This window comes from Gouania willdenowi, unplaced genomic scaffold, assembly GCF_900634775.1.
Source record: "Gouania willdenowi unplaced genomic scaffold, fGouWil2.1 scaffold_6_arrow_ctg1, whole genome shotgun sequence".
NCBI classification, from domain to species: domain Eukaryota; kingdom Metazoa; phylum Chordata; class Actinopteri; order Blenniiformes; family Gobiesocidae; genus Gouania; species Gouania willdenowi.
Window position 1 is genome coordinate 88,044 of NW_021145235.1, and position 15,488 is coordinate 103,531.

At 37.2% G+C, this 15,488-nt stretch overlaps 2 long non-coding RNA genes across 2 annotated transcripts; both read left to right on the plus strand.

The window, feature by feature from the left end:
• The first annotated feature begins 5,136 nt into the window (after window positions 1–5,136).
• Window positions 5,137–6,031, plus strand: LOC114460796 (uncharacterized). Its single transcript, XR_003673739.1, has 2 exons — window positions 5,137–5,469; window positions 5,728–6,031. It is a non-coding gene; the product is annotated as an uncharacterized LOC114460796 (long non-coding RNA).
• Window positions 6,032–6,924: 893 nt separating this feature from the next.
• LOC114460797 (uncharacterized) lies at window positions 6,925–7,571 on the plus strand. The gene is made up of 2 exons (XR_003673740.1): window positions 6,925–7,256; window positions 7,515–7,571. It is a non-coding gene; the product is annotated as an uncharacterized LOC114460797 (long non-coding RNA).
• The last annotated feature ends 7,917 nt before the right edge of the window (window positions 7,572–15,488 follow it).

Below are 15,488 nucleotides of genomic sequence, written 5' to 3' on the forward strand. Positions count from 1 at the left end.
CTGCAATCATCTGTGTGTGTGTGTGTGTGTGTGTGTGTGTGTGTGTGTGTGTGTGTGTGTGTGTGTGTGTGTGTGTGTGTGTGTGTGTGTGTGTGTGTGTGTGTGTGTGTGTGTGTGTACGTACACAGTGGTTTGATCACAAGTTTAGTGTCTTTGTAGACCTACACACCGTAAAGATGGAGTCAGGATCAGCTCCAGAGGAACCATCCACACCCTCCAAGCTGCTGTGGAGAAGACACAGACACTCAGACATGCTGAGGAGCAGATGGAGGAAAGCACAGGAAGCTCTGCTAGCATCATGTGAACATCAGTAACAGTGGGTGATGTCCTGCAGAACCACAGTGCAGTGAGTGTGGAGCAGCCTTTGGAGCTCAGCTCACGTGTGGAACATCTCAGCAAGTTTCCACTGAACAGGAGAACAAGTCTGTTGGACTGAGGCTTTATTTGGCTTCAATCCTTCACTAATCTGAAAATCACACACTGTCTAAGACTCACCTACACACTGGAGACCATTCCTACAAAGCCTTTTCTCTTTCACCTTCCACTGTTTGCTGAAATTTACATCAACACCACTTCATATAACAAATATAGTCAATCAAAACTGATGAGTCATGTTTAAAATGCTTTATCAGTGTGGAGTGTGAAGAACCTGGACCATCAGGAAGAAAACAAACAACCTTATTTATGTTCACTTACTGTGGGTCAGTTGATTGTCGTCCTTTGAAGTCAATGGGTCTGCCCATGGACTTGTTACTTCTAAAGGACACACAACTGGGTTCAGGTCCAGGTCCACTTAGTCTGGGCTCAGTTCTGGTTCAAACACATACAGAGTTGTGAGTGTGAAGAACCTGAAGCCTCATTTATTACATGTTGATAAGCACAGATCATTCAAATCAAAATATGTTATTGATAAAGTTGTGTGTGAACATAGAAACAGAAGTAAATCTAAATGTAATATAAACACCTAGTGGTAGAACAGTGATATGGGGCTATTTTTGCAACAAAACTATTTATGTGTGTTTTATCCAATCTGTGTGTCTCTATTTTGATCTCTGTGTCTGTATTTCAAGTGTATAATAAGTATTTGTAAACATAGTTGTCTGTATGTAATCTATTCTGTGTCTGTATTAACATCCGTATGTGTGTGTCATCAAACCAGGACATTCTATTGGCTGTCTCTGTGCATGTGACTTTTGGAACACTTTTGGAAAATGCAATCTGTAATATTTAAACTTGTAACTTGTGCAATACCGTTAAAATCCAGCAGTTGTTGCTGGTACCAAGTGACCCTCAAATTGGAAACAAAATTCATAATACTTAAACAAAAAAAATAAAAAATAAACTAAATAACTAAAGAACAATCAGTACATGGATTGGTGTCATATGTGTTTGCCTGTTTCGTCTTTGATGTAATATATTATTATTATTATTATTATTATATGTCTCACTGTCACAAGGAGCCGAGGCAACACTTTATCAATTTATCATATTTATAAATAGATTTGATGGTTTTGTAAAAAAAAAAAAAAAAAGAATTATTAACATATAGGTAGTTTGGTTTCAGGAATAATCCGTCAACAGCACAAGCACTAACAGATTTAATAAAAAAATAACCTGGTATTGAGTGTTCTCAGATCTAAAGAAGGCGTTTGATACAGTTTACTACAATATACTTATAAGAAAAAAGGAAAAGGGGTAATGTAATGTAATGTTTTGGACTGGATAAAAAGTTATTTTATAGATATAACAGAACACATCATGTTGTTTAAATATTAAATGTGGGGTACCACAGGGGTCAGTTTTGGGGCAAAAAATTTTCATAATGTATATGAATGTAATTTGTAAAGTAAGTGAAAAACTAAAATATGTGTTATTTGCAGATGATACCAATATGCTTTGTACTGATGTGGACTGATGGCAGCTCTTGAGGATGGTCGCTATGGAGATGTGTAAACTAAAAAATTAATAAATTACCATTAAACCTAAAAAACTAATTTTATGTTATTTGGAAATCAGAAAAAAAAAAATAAAGATGTAAAAGTAAATATAGACAATATTAACATAGAAAGAGTGAACAAAGTCACATTTTTTGGTGTGATCTTGGACCACAGGATCTACTAGAAGTCACACAGTATTTCTATTGCTGTTCTGGGCAAAACAAGGCTCATTCTTAATAAAAAAAAAAAATGCATTGCACACTCTATTATACACTTGTTTTACCATATTTAATTTACTATCTTGAAGTTTGAGGAAATACATACATGACGAACATCCAACCGTTATTCACAATGTAAAAAGATCCATCAGACTGATACATAACACAGGATACAAAGAACACACATGGATTATTGTTAAAAACACCAGATTTAAAACTCCAGATCTCATCAAACTCTAAACTGTCCAAATGATTTATAAAACAAGTAAAGGTTTACTTCCAAAAGGGTTGAGAAAATATTTTTAGAGAGAGAAGGAGAATATAATTTAAGAGTAAAACTACATGTAAACATACAATATGCTAGAACAACATTGAAAAAGATGAGTATAACATTATCAGGGGTTAAATTATGGAACTGTCTAAAGGATGAAATAAAACAAAGCACCAACATAAACCAGTTTAAAAAGCTTTTTAAATCATATATCGTTAGTAAGTATAAAGAAAGAAGAACAAATATTTTACCTAGGACAGCATTAATATATAATATGTACATCCATCCATCCATTTTCATCCAATTTAGAGACTCCAATCAACCTTACAGTCATGTTTTTGGATTGTGGGAGGAAGCCTGAGTACCTGGAGGAAACCCACGCAGCACAGGAAGAACATGCAAACTCTACACAGAAAGGACCCAGGTGTCCACCCCAGGGCTTGAACCCAGAACCTTCTTGCTGTGAGGCGGACGTGCTAACCACTATATATTGCCACTCTAAATGTATTTGATGACATTTGTGTCATAAATATAAAATAGTTTCATATTAATATGATGTACATGTCATATACATACAAATTGCTTTTAAACACAACTAAACTGATAACCTGATAAACCATTTGCTGGTAACTTTAACCACCAACATGAGTAGTTTTTACCTTTTGTTTGGTCACATGTTGGGACTCTAACACACCCTCATTACTTCACTGTAGAAAATATGTAGAACCAGTACACGCACGCACGCACACAGAGCTTTGGTCGTGTCAGAATCCACTGTTCACTCATTCTTAAAGTGATGCTGCTACCATATATGGTTAACTGGAGGCGTGTCTTATTGCTAACAATTATTGGTAGAAAGTGAAGTCACATGATCTAAACTCTAACACATGTCCATCATGATCTCAGATCAACAGTTAATCTCATCATCAACTAAACACTTCATACACGTCTCAACAGAAGCTCATTGAACCACAACACTAACACATAGTGTTACCATGGAAACACGCACTGAACTACACAATACTAACAACAAAGATCATTACATTAAATACATCTGATCTTTAACTTTGAATGATTTATGTCAGGTTTGATTATAAAATAAGATCTGTGATGGTTCTAAATGATTATATATGATGTAATAAAGACTAAATCAGTCATTTACAGTAATTAACAACATTTGTGCTTTGGACAGATGGACATGTGTTAGAGTTTAGATCATGTGACTTCACTTTCCACCAATGATTGTTATCAATAAAAAACTGTAAAGTATCCTGTACTTTTTATTGAGATGATCACAGTCTCCATGTGTTTAAACCATCAGTAATAATATGTTTATATAAATATACGTGTTTATCTCCTCTGTTTACCACACAGTATATGATCCATTCATTGATCAGAGATTAATACAGTTTATTTTATATTGTTAACAAGCATTGGTCCTAAAGTGTGTTAGTGTTTGAAAAATGTGCTGTAAAAGTTTAGTGTTTATCAGGTGGTGAACTAATTATAATAATGTATAGTTAATAATAATAACTAGTGACTGAGGAAATAGTTGGTGACTGTATTTAGTGTGAAAACAAAGAAAAGTGATTAACACTTTAGTCCACATGGACTGAGAGATGAATCAACACTGCTGTGTGTACGACCTCTGTCCACACGCTTCATAAATACTGATTCTTTTTGTACTGGTGCACATTCTACATTTCATTGGTCTGAACGTATTTAGAACCAGTTCTATGAACGGATCAATAAATGAGGCCCCTGGACCACCAGGAAGACAACCAGCAACCTTCTTTATGTGGACTCACTGTGGGTCAATAGATGGACCATCTTTGAAGTCCATGGGTCTGCCCATGGACCGGTCACTTCTAAAGGACACACAGCTGGGTCCAGGTCCAGGTCCAGATGTGAGCTTCTTCCTGGTCCTTGAAAACACACACACACACACACACACACACACACACACACACACACACACACACACACACACACACACACACACACACACACACACACACACACACACACACACACACACACAGTGTAGACTTTAGACAATAGTCAATCATCAACTGCCCGATCAAAAATCATTGACTATAACATTATCATAGAAACAATTAAATAAACCATACGATACACTGTGGTGTTCATTTACATAGAAAACTATATAAAAGCATCTATAGATCATAATGGTGGAATGAATTAGATGCTACAATTAGATGCTCCAAAGGGCCAGATTTGGCCCCCGGACCTTGAGTTTGCCACATGTGCCCCAGACAAACACTAATGTCCATTTATCTTAAATCAATCAGAGCTAATGAACAAACAGATGTTTTCTATGAAACAAGGCCACAGAACTAAAAGAGAAACCATAATGAGCTTTGTTTATGTTCTACCTGAAGACCTTCAAATGACCTTCAGTCTGTTAGAGGAAGACATTATGACTAGAAACATAGAACACTAGCAGTGTTAATGTAAACTATGTGTAACTGACCCCTGGCTCACTTATTTGGAATCTTAAACACTGTTTTATTTTGGATATAGTTTGGACTTGTTTCTCTTATGTTCAGACTGTCATTTTCATGTGTCAAGACAACTCATCCCTGCAGTTACCTGTAGTCTCCACTGGTCATCAGGATTCCTTGTCGGTGCCCTAAACAGCATTGGGTTTTAGGACCCAGCAGGAGCAGGCTCACTTGTGCAGGGGGGATTAAAAGGGGTGTTTACCCAGATGAGCGGCGTTTTTTTCTGTGTATGGATAGCAGTGGGAGAAGCAGCTGTCAGCAGAAGAGGGCTATCGATCAGCCACAGCATGGCCTATGGAGACACTGAACTGTGAGCACCAGCAGTGCACTTAGAGTGGGATCAGTCCTCCAGAGGAGCGGTGTGTTGGGAGATCGGGCTGTCAGCGCGAGCTGTCAGATCAATCTGCCAACGCAAGGAGTGAGCTCAGACACGGTGTGATCTGTAAAAGCGGTGCGTCTGCAGACGAGTCACTACGTAATAAAGGATTCCCTTTAACGCCCTTGGTGAGCGGAATGAGGTACGTTACGTATCATTTATTTGGCCTTACTGCAGGTGAAGCGGGTTGAGTTGTCTTGTTTGTACATAAATTGTTGCATTTATTTGCTTTGTTTATTTCTTAAATATGAATAATTGTTTTTAGATTACAATAATGAGGATTGATAATTACCTGTCTGGTTTTATATGATTAAAATGATTAAATAAAATATGTTTGTGAATTGTTTGCACTGTACAAAACTATAAAGTTAAATAACTTGCATTGTGTATTGTCTTGTAGTTTTCACGGTGCTCTGCTATGCTCAACGGTGAAATAAAGAGGCATTGAGAAGCATCAGTCGAGACTCCAGCATTTGTTAATTCAACTCAAGGGCCGTTACACTATGTGTTGAAGTGTTCTGATGACACTGTATCCCTCACTGTATCTTAATGAGTTGGCTGTGTGGTGCCAACTTTATCACCATCAATGGAAGAAAAACCCAAGAGATGGTTCTGGACCCTCACACCCTGGTTAGAACACACCATCATCAAATCAACCAGGTTTTTCATACTGTAAATGATTAATAAACTGAACTGTTGGGTGAGCCGGATCTGGTAGTTAATCATAAACAGCATAAAGCTGTAAAATCCATGTGTCAGGTTTATGATGAGAAGTGATCTCTCACACACACACACACACACACACACACACACACACACACACACACACACACACACACACACACACACACACACACACACACACACACACACACACACACACACACACACACACACACACACACACACACACACACACACACACACAGTGTAGACTTTAGACAATAGTCAATCATCAACTGCCCGATCAAAAATCATTGACTATAACATTATCATAGAAACAATTAAATAAACCATACGATACACTGTGGTGTTCATTTACATAGAAAACTATATAAAAGCATCTATAGATCATAATGGTGGAATGAATTAGATGCTACAATTAGATGCTCCAAAGGGCCAGATTTGGCCCCCGGACCTTGAGTTTGCCACATGTGCCCCAGACAAACACTAATGTCCATTTATCTTAAATCAATCAGAGCTAATGAACAAACAGATGTTTTCTATGAAACAAGGCCACAGAACTAAAAGAGAAACCATAATGAGCTTTGTTTATGTTCTACCTGAAGACCTTCAAATGACCTTCAGTCTGTTAGAGGAAGACATTATGACTAGAAACATAGAACACTAGCAGTGTTAATGTAAACTATGTGTAACTGACCCCTGGCTCACTTATTTGGAATCTTAAACACTGTTTTATTTTGGATATAGTTTGGACTTGTTTCTCTTATGTTCAGACTGTCATTTTCATGTGTCAAGACAACTCATCCCTGCAGTTACCTGTAGTCTCCACTGGTCATCAGGATTCCTTGTCGGTGCCCTAAACAGCATTGGGTTTTAGGACCCAGCAGGAGCAGGCTCACTTGTGCAGGGGGATTAAAAGGGGTGTTTACCCAGATGAGCGGCGTTTTTTTCTGTGTATGGATAGCAGTGGGAGAAGCAGCTGTCAGCAGAAGAGGGCTATCGATCAGCCACAGCATGGCCTATGGAGACACTGAACTGTGAGCACCAGCAGTGCACTTAGAGTGGGATCAGTCCTCCAGAGGAGCGGTGTGTTGGGAGATCGGGCTGTCAGCGCGAGCTGTCAGATCAATCTGCCAACGCAAGGAGTGAGCTCAGACACGGTGTGATCTGTAAAAGCGGTGCGTCTGCAGACGAGTCACTACGTAATAAAGGATTCCCTTTAACGCCCTTGGTGAGCGGAATGAGGTACGTTACGTATCATTTATTTGGCCTTACTGCAGGTGAAGCGGGTTGAGTTGTCTTGTTTGTACATAAATTGTTGCATTTATTTGCTTTGTTTATTTCTTAAATATGAATAATTGTTTTTAGATTACAATAATGAGGATTGATAATTACCTGTCTGGTTTTATATGATTAAAATGATTAAATAAAATATGTTTGTGAATTGTTTGCACTGTACAAAACTATAAAGTTAAATAACTTGCATTGTGTATTGTCTTGTAGTTTTCACGGTGCTCTGCTATGCTCAACGGTGAAATAAAGAGGCATTGAGAAGCATCAGTCGAGACTCCAGCATTTGTTAATTCAACTCAAGGGCCGTTACACTATGTGTTGAAGTGTTCTGATGACACTGTATCCCTCACTGTATCTTAATGAGTTGGCTGTGTGGTGCCAACTTTATCACCATCAATGGAAGAAAAACCCAAGAGATGGTTCTGGACCCTCACACCCTGGTTAGAACACACCATCATCAAATCAACCAGGTTTTTCATACTGTAAATGATTAATAAACTGAACTGTTGGGTGAGCCGGATCTGGTAGTTAATCATAAACAGCATAAAGCTGTAAAATCCATGTGTCAGGTTTATGATGAGAAGTGATCTCTCACACACACACACACACACACACACACACACACACACACACACACACACACACACACACACACACACACACACACACACACACACACACACACACACACACACACGTACAGAGGTGTGAGTGCTGAGCTCTGACGTGGTCTCACCTCTGATCTTCAGTCTGGATCTCATGTTGTTCCTTCACCGTGTCCTGATCCATCTCCACGTCATGAGATGATGAGCTGAAGATATGAGTGTGAGACAGACAGCACTACCTGAGTATCATGGTAAAGAGTGAAAACACACATTAGAGAAGATAAAAGATGTCAAAGCTCTGAGTTTCACAACAAATATCTGGAGCTCTGAAGTATAACAGCACACTGACTGAATGAGAGTTAGTGCTACACATGGTGATGCCAACGCTACATGTTACACGCTGTGATGCCAACGCTACATGCTACACACTGTGATACTAACGCTAAATGTTACACACTGTGATACTAACGCTAAATGTTACACACTGTGATGCCAACGCTACATGTTACACGCTGTGATGCCAACGCTACATGCTACACGCTGTGATGCTAACGCTACATGCTACACGCTGTGATGCTAACGCTAAATGCTACACGCTGTGATGCTAACGCTACACACTTTGACGCTAACGCTAAATGCTACACAGTGTGACGCTAATGCTAAATGCTACACCCTGTGATGCTAGCGCTAAATGCTAAACACTTTGATGCTAACGCTAAATGCTACACATTCAGATGCTCTGAAGGGCCAGAGTTGGCCCCCAGGCCTTGATTTTGACATATGATGTAGAGTTTTCTCTTAGGGGAATGTCCATTATATGTTTACATGTGAGTAGTTATTTTCTGTGTCTTTGTGCTATACAGTGCTTGTCTTTTCCTTTGTGTATCACAATGACATGGTCCGTCACCAGTTTACAGTGTGGCACCAGTATGTGGACAAAGATGGAGGACAACGCCACCTTTGGACTTTCACCCAACGAAATATAACACAAGGCACTGAGGCCTGGATGTTAACATGGTCCCATTTCATAAGTGACTTTATTACTAAAGCTTTTAAAAACCATTAAAAACTGCATTCATACAAAAAGGGAAGAAAATGAATGGATTATAAAATGATCAGTGCTAAGGCTAACCATGAAGAAGAGGAGATAATGCTGAGGATCCCAGGGAAAAGAAAACAACACATTCATTACTAAACAATGAAAATGGTAGTGAGAATGCAGGTGCTGGCACTGCATTAGCTTAGCATTAGCTTTAACATTAACTTAGCATTGTTTTAGCCTAGTGTTAGTAATAGGCGAGCATTAGCAATAACACTAACCTAACATTAGCTTAGCATTAACAATAACCTAGCACAAACATTAATCTAACATTAGCATTAGCCTAGCATTGACCGAACATTAGTTAAACATTAACCTAGCGATAGCTGAACATTATCATTAAGGTTGAAATGGGTTGAAAACATTTTAAAAGTTAGAAATTATTTAAAACAGCATAAATTAAATTATTTGAACAGTTGTTTTCACCAGTAGGATTAAGATTTAAAACCAGATTCAACATAAGGAACAGGAAGTGGTTCCTCACATTTAGAACCCGTTTATCACTGTCACAACTTAAACAGTGACATCATCACTCTCAATGAGTAACTTAAAGTCACACTGACTATATTAGTACATATTTATGTCTGCCATTAGGCTAATACAGTAACATTAACATTTATGATAATAATAATAATAATAATAATAATAATAATAATAATAATAATAATAATCTTTCACTATTAGATATTTCACAACAGTTAGTGCAAAGAAGGGGGGGAAGCCCCTCGGTTTGTGTCAGGTTTAGCAGCACTGCATTCTTTACAAACCACATGAATATTGTCAGGTTTACCATCTTTCTACACCTGGTTTAAAGTATTTAGGTGTGTTATAAATCTCATCTATAGCTGCTGCTCTAGCTGACCTCCGTATTGTTGTAACTTTGTAGAGGTACCAATGTGCTTTCCGGCTTCAGTCCGGGTTCAAAACAAAACAAAAAGCACGTGGTGCATTCAATGTGCCAAATGTTAAATAGTTTTAAAAAGTAGAAAGGTTAGAAATGATTTTAAACATAGCATAAATTAAATTATTTGAACAGTTTGACACCAAACTTGTTGAAATGTGTTGAAAATGCAGGAGTAGTTAAAGCAAGAGGGAAGAGTAATAATAAAAACTGTAATAAAGTTTAAGGATAAGAGAAGTAGAAGCTATAAAGAACAATAAAAACACAAATAATTTTTGGATTGTGAGTTGAACTGGATTAATATTTCACACAGTGACAGTATAAACATACAGTTGTTTAGGATTGTGAAGAAGAATTTAAAAAAATCAAAAATCTATTACTATTTTTTAGAAATTTCAGGCGACCCCAAATGGGGTCCCGACCCAAAGGTTGAAAAACACTGATTTAGTGGCTCTTGAATAGACTTATGTCTATAGTTTTGATCATTTCCAGTAATCTCAGGCCTGAGGAGGGACCATCACTGACTCTTTATGTGTTTATTTTCCTCCCTGTAGTGCCATGGCGTACCTCTAGGGTACACGTACCCCCATTAGAGAAGCAGGTGTCTAGGTGAATACCTAGATCCCTGGTTGATTTGATGATGGTGTGTTCTAACCAGGGTGTGAGGGTCCAGAACCATCTCTTGGGTTTTTCTTCCATTGATGGTGATAAAGTTGACATCACACAGCCAACTCATTAAGATACAGTGAGGGATACAGTGTCATCAGAACACTTCAACACATAGTTTACATTAACACTGCTAGTGTTCTATGTTTCTAGTCATAATGTCTTCCTCTAACAGACTGAAGGTCATTTGAAGGTCTTCAGGTAGAACATAAACAAAGCTCATTATGGTTTCTCTTTTAGTTCTGTGGCCTTGTTTCATAGAAAACATCTGTTTGTTCATTAGCTCTGATTGATTTAAGATAAATGGACATTAGTGTTTGTCTGGGGCACATGTGGCAAACTCAAGGTCCGGGGGCCAAATCTGGCCCTTTGGAGCATCTAATTGTAGCATCTAATTCATTCCATCATTATGATCTATAGATGTTTTTATATAGTTTTCTATGTAAATGAACACCACAGTGTATCGTATGGTTTATTTAATTGTTTCTATGATAATGTTATAGTCAATGATTTTTGATCGGGCAGTTGATGATTGACTATTGTCTAAAGTCTACACTGTCTGTGTGTGTGTGTGTGTGTGTGTGTGTGTGTGTGTGTGTGTGTGTGTGTGTGTGTGTGTGTGTGTGTGTGTGTGTGTGTGTGTGTGTGTGTGTGTGTGTGTGTGTGTGTGTGTGTTTTCACTCCTCATAAACCTGACTCAGGGATTTTACAGCTTTATGCTGTTGATGATTAACTACCAGAGTGGGCTCACCCAATAGACAGTATAGGCCAATGCTCAGGGATTAGAAAATGTGGAATAATTTCCCCTTAAATATAATCATATTAAAACTAGTTATGACTATCAAGTCCTAAAATGGAAAAGCAACGACAGATTCAAATTAAAAACAATGCCTAATTAATAAATAATAGTACAAAATAAGTTCCCAAATGACTGAACACATAAGATTATTCTGCAGTAAAAGTGTTTGTAGCTAAAGTCATGAGTGCATTGATGAGATTCTCACAGAAAAATAAACATTTATTCATTTTAGGATTTTTTGTTTCAATAACTTATACAAACTGATTCTCTGTAATTTTCTCTGCACTGGAAACATTTAAAATGTGATGAAATAATCCATATCTTGTTAAATTATTGTGAATCTGAGCTATTTTCTCTATTGTTATGAAATAATTCAAAGGCAACCAGGTTTTCTGGTAAATTGACCAGTTTAGGCAAAGTTATAGAAAATAATAAAACATCAAAATGACAACTTTTGCTGACGTTTTTTGAAAAAGCTGCTGTAAAATCAGGCATTTTAGGCCAGAACAATCACATAAATTAGAAGTGAAATAGTGAAGGAACTGAAACATGGAGTGTAGGGAAGAGTATTTAGTCCTTCCTACAACCTACAAAGCTTGTCTGCACCAGACACTTCATTTTCACCTCAACGGGACACAAAGTTTACCGTACCACGCTGTCATTCTGGAACCAATGATGCTTTCTAAAACAGCTGATGAGACAAAAACATCATCTTTAGATTGACACCAAACACTCTTAGTCTGAGTAAATAATACAACCTTTGCTGTAAACGGGAACACAGATTATTGATGTGTGTTTCCCAGTTAAACTGGTTATTTAGATCAGTGCTTCTCAAACCTTTTTGGTTCTAGTTCCCTTTTCTCTGAATTCTGAATCCTAGTCCCCCCTTTGTCCCACTTCAACATTTTACTGAGAAAACTATTTAAAAACATCTATAGATCATAATGATAGAATGAATGAGTGATAACACACATTTTAAATCATCTCATTTAGTAAATAAATAGAAATAAACAGTATTTAGTTCAGTGGTTTCAACCTTTTTAGATCGTGACCCTATTTTGATAATAATTGCAGTAATTTTTAATGTTAAACGGTTGGAAAAACTCAAAATTCTTACATGTTCTGTATGATATTATCTTTCCCTTAATTAAATAGAAACTGGTCAAAGAATCTTGGAAATGTAAAGTGTAGATCCTGTTAGGACTGATATCTGTCACTGACTGATTAGATATTTTGTTTCTGACATATTTAGTATTTTATGTTCACATAGAAGTACAAACTATGGCACAATAATGTTGATAAACATTATTAATTATTAATAAACTTTTTCAAAATGTGAAAAGGTTAAAAAAATTGAAAAGGTTGAAAAAATTGAAAAAACGAAATGGGTGGAAAAAGTTGAAATTGGTTGAAAAGTTGAAAAAAGTTGAATTTGGTTGAAAAAGTTGAAATTGTTTGAAAAAGTTCATATAAGTTTAAATTGGTTAAAAAATGTGAAATGGGTTGAAAAAGCATGAACAAACTTGAAAAAGTGGAAAAAATTTTACATCAGTCCAAATGGGTTGGAAAAAGTTGAAAAAAGTTAAAATGGGTTGGAAAAAGTTGAAAAACATTAAAATGGGTTGAAAGAGTGAAAAAAGTTAAAATGGGTTGAAAAAGTTGAAATCATTTAAAAACAGTTGATAAAACTTGAAAGGTGTTGAAAAAGTGTAAAAAGCTGAAATGTGTTGAAAGTTTTATCTGAAAGTGAACAAACAGATGAACATGTTAAAAGTTGAAATCAGGTGTAGAATGGATGAACAGCAGAAGTTCACTGTTAAAGGTTTAAAATGTTGAAAATGTAGATGGAAAAAGATACATAGTTTAATAATTTAAAAAGTTGAAACAACGTGGAAGATTTCAGTAGACCTTTGATTAGTAATAAATGATACGATACATGACTGTCAGCATGAGTCAGCACATAAATGTAATAAATGAAGTTAATGAATCAACATAACACAAGTACAGACATTGGAAAATAACATCACCTGTACCTTTCCATCTATATATATATATATAAATAAAAGGTAAATATAGAATGATTAGAATCATGAGGACACTCTGGACACCTACTTAGGAGTTGGTGGCAGCAAAATTTAGTCTTCAAAACCATAAAAAAATAAAAATGTATTTCCAATTAAGATTTCACATCCAAAAGAAATGTTCCAGCATTTAAATGCACGAGAGTGCACGTAGTTAATTTCTAACAAAATACCTAGATACCTGTCTGAACTGACCTGGTTGATTTGATGATGGTGTGTTATAACCAGGGTGTGATTGCTAAATGGACATTAGTGTTTGTCTGGGGCCCGTGTCAAACTCAAGGCTTGGGGGCCAAATCCGGCCCTTTGGAGCATCTAATTTGGCCCACAGGAGAAAGTAAAAATGATGAATCATTGTGTAAATGAAACTCAACAATCTTTGCAGGTTCTCACAGTTTTCCTGGTGATTTTATCACATATTTATTACAGTCACTTTTAATGTTAAACCAGTGGAAAAACTCAAAATTCTTACAAAGTCTACATTTTCCTCCAATTATGACATAACATTTTCCTTAAATAATTAGAAATTGGTCAAAAAATATCTAGGTTATTCAAAGTATAGATCCTGTTAGGACTGATATCTGTCACTTGTTGATTAGATATTATTTTCTTACATATTTAGTATTTTATGTATACATATAAGTACAAACTAAGGCACAATAATGTTGAAATGACTGGTTTTCCAACATAAAATCTGTGGCCCTCTTGAGATCAAACTGGTCCGTATTTGGCCCCTGAACTAAAATGAGTTGGACACCCTGGTCTGGGGCCTCCAAATCACTAGAACAGCCCCTGACTGCAGGAATCACAGCAAAGCAAAGCAGCAGCGTCTCCACCTCTCTAATAACACTAGCTTAGCGTAGCTAATGGGAAATGAGGAACAGGATAAACATACCTGTCAGGTGGTGTCACTGAATGGACAGGTGAGCTCTAACGCAGCAGGTGAAGTGGGGCAACGAGGCAACAAAGGGCAACAGCAGCATTGAGAGCAACTAAGAAAATGCTGTTGGTCTCTGAGTGTGTAAACACAGTTCCAAACTACACACCTGCTCCACTAACTAACCACAGACAAGAAGCTGGGACACAAGGAAGTGGGGCGGAGCCAAAGCTGAGAGCAACAGGTCCAAAGTTGATGTTTTATAACAACTGAGTGATACGAGCCAATCAGAGGGAGGAGAGAGAGATCAATAATCCTGTTATTAAACATCACACATTTACACTATTTTACACCATTAAACCTGTGTTTGACCCCAGGGTTGGCCTCAGACCAACATCCACCACTTATTTCATTAGGTCCAGAACCTTCTTTTTATATTTATTTTTAGCATCTCATTTACTTTTAGGTGTTTTTTTATTTAATAATGAAGTATTATATTCAGACATCTGTGCCTTCTATTGAGTTGAAATCACTGTAAATGTCATTGTAAACAAAAAACTGAAGTAAAAACTGAGCACGAGTGAGGAAGAGAGGGGAAAGTCAGGCCACGCCCCCAAGCTATGTCTAAAGTGTGATTTTCCTCAAAAAAAGTGTCTTGTCAGCTTGGAAAACTGTAGAAATGGCTAAAAAAAGTCAGTTGGATTTAAAGAGTTTTTTCAGCCAAAAAGTGAAGCTAAGCCTGAGCTAAAGGTTGTTTCTGTGGAAATAGCGGCGCAGCAGCAGCAGTTAGCATAGCTAGCTAGTAGCGGCAGTTAGCGTAGCTCATAGCAGCAGTTAGCATAGCTAATAGCAGCAGTTAATGTAGCTAATAGCAGCTGTTAGCATATCAAGTAGCAGCAGTTAGTGTAGCTAATAGCAGCAGTTAGCATAGCTAGGAGCAGCAGTTAACGTAGCTAGCAGCAGCAGTTAGCGTAGCTAGTAGCAGCTGTTAGCATAGCTAGTAGCAGCAGTTAGCATAGCTAGTAGCAGCAGTTAGCATAGCTAGTAGCAGAACCTGTAGCGATGATGCTAACATAGGAGAAGCTGGCTCCAACAGACAGGACACAGGAGGAGAAATTGTTTGAAAAAGTTGAAAAAGTTGAAAAAATGTAAAAAA